Source organism: Theobroma cacao, chromosome 8 (assembly GCF_053813885.1).
Source record: "Theobroma cacao isolate CCN51 chromosome 8, ASM5381388v1, whole genome shotgun sequence".
Taxonomy (NCBI): Eukaryota; Viridiplantae; Streptophyta; class Magnoliopsida; order Malvales; family Malvaceae; genus Theobroma; species Theobroma cacao.
The window spans coordinates 8943253-8945883 of record NC_142646.1 but is presented as its reverse complement, the minus strand read 5'-3'; positions in this window follow the sequence as shown (position 1 = coordinate 8945883).

The window sequence follows — 2631 nt, the reverse complement described above, 5'->3', positions numbered from 1 at the left end:
TTCTTCGTCTGCTCACGGGGTCGATGACGATCACTGAGTCTATGAGACTCACACCCCTCTTATTTTTCCTTTTTGTAGATAGAGATCAGTCTAACGTGTAACCATCGGTGCATACGGACCACTGCAGAGTAGGTAAAGGCATCTTTTAACCCCACTCCGAGTCACTCCGCTGTTTAAGGTTGAAAAATGTTATTAACTTATAAATGTGAATTGTTATTATTTTGAATGAAGTAGATAGTAATTTAATTATTAATATTGCTTACACATGTGATTTGATTATATGTATTTAATGAATCTAGCGGAAGTCTTAAATGAGGCTTGTTCGGGACTTAGCGAAAATTCTTTAGAAGTCTCGGATGCCAGTAGCGAGAGGGGTCATTACAACTTGGTAGGGAAGTTCTAACCATTGCTCCTCTTTTTTTTTTGGTTGTACGGGACTTAGGGTTTGAGAACAATTTTTGATGTTCGGAGAGTTTAAAAGGGCTAAGTTTGGGTTTTGAAGAGACTGTTTAGTGAAAGAGAGAATATAAAGCAGAGATGGGGGTTGTGAGAAGTTATTTTATGGGAAGTTATTAATTTTCCCTCTTTAAATAGAGTCTCACTCTTTTTGAAATTTTAGCGCCTTCATTTTTAATGTTTCAATTTTCAATATCTGACATTTTTTATTTTATTTTTTAACTTTAGTCTCTTAACTAATTACGACTTACTCTTAACCAACTAAGATTTGCTTACTTGAGTATCTTTATTGGCACAAAATGTCTTAATAGGTTAGATGGATTTCTTAGCCGATTAAGTCTCTACTGACTTGTTTAATTAACTTGATCATGTAACACTTATACCATTCAATACATGCTTTTATTACACTCATACATTACCAATAGAGCATTTAATTCTTTAAAGATGAATTCAAAAGATTTATCTAAAGCTCACTAACATCAAGCATTCCTAATTCTCTTTTAATTCTGCAAAATTGTTCCTCACTTAAGGGTTTTGTAAAGATATCATATAATTGGTGTAGGGTGTCAACAAATTTGATCTTAATGTCTCCTTTTAGCACATGATCTCTAATGAAGTGGTGTTTGATTTGATGTGCTTGGTTCTAGAGTGCTGGACTGGGTTTTTCTAGATGTTTATGGCACTTATGTTATCACAAAATATGGGTATATTATGCATGATTATTCCAAAATCATTTAGTTCTTGCCTAATCCATAGAATTTATGTACAGTAACTACCTAAGGATATATACTCAGCTTCAATAATAGATAGTGCAACAGAATTTTGTTTTTTGCATGACCAAGATACAAGCATATTTACAAGGAATTGACAAGTGACACTAGTGCTTTTTCGATTTGTTTTACTTCTAGCAAAATCATCATCGGTATATCTAATGAGATTAAAAGATGATCCTCTTGGATACCATAATCCTAAGCTTTATGTGTCCAAGAGGTACCTAAAGATCCTTTTCACAACAGTCAAATGTGATTCCTTGGGATATGATTGGAATTTTGCATACAAACATACATTGTTGGTCTCAAGTAAATGTGCTAAAGGGGGGTGAATAACACTTTTTGGCTCTTACTAAAATTGACTTCTAATGGGGACAAATGCAAGATAAAAGAAAGATTTAAAGATGAATGAAAAACTAAAAACAGAGTAGACAATCACACAAGAATTTATAGTGGTTCGGTCCAAGACCTACATCCACTACCTTGATTGTTCAACCAAGGATTTTCCAAACCAATCACTATGAACGGTGAAATTCCCAAGCTTTCACCAAGCTTTTACAATGGCTTTTTACAGGCTCAGCCACAACCTTTAACAATAGTTTTTCCTGAGATCAACCAAAACCCAAAGTAACTTTTCTAGGCTAAGTTAGAACCTATATACTCAATCAAGCAACACAAGCTTGAATAAATCCCTTAGAGTGAGCGAGTCACTCTAAGTATACAAGGAGAAAAGAAATAAAGAAGTACCTATGATCACTTACTTGATCTAAATGGTACAAAGTGAAGTGTTTATCTTAAATGCAAAGATAGGAGTGAACTGCGGTAAGAATGCAAAGAGTTTTTACTGATTTTTGAGCTCTTTTTTGACCTTGGAAGCTTTTGGATTTGTTTCTTAGCCGTTGGGAGTGCTTTATATATGTGGAAAATCAACTCTGATGGATGTTTGGCAGTTGATGACCGTTGGAAATAGTTCAGAGTCAGTTCTAGCTATTAATTTGTCTTCTAGCATCCAAGTTCGAGGTGGCAGACAGAGAGCTCTTAGTTGACTAACTTGCTTCTTAGTCGATTAAGTTGATTCTGTCTTCTGACCCCAGTTGCAAACAGTGAGCTCTTAGTCGACTAACATACTTCTTAGTTGATTAAGTTGATTTTGTCTCTGAACCCGGTTTCGGGCAGTAAGCTCTTAGTCGACTAACGATTCCTCTTAGTTGATTAAGTTGGTTCTGTTTTTGAACTCGACTTCTGGCAGTAAGCATTTAGTCGACTAACAATATCTCTTAGTTGATTAAGTTGGTTCTGTTTCTGAACTGGCCATCTTCACTTTTGAATTTAGTTGACTAACTCCTTGATTATCTGACTAAGTGGCTTCTATTTTGTGGCTCAAATGTAGCTCCTCATTCTTATG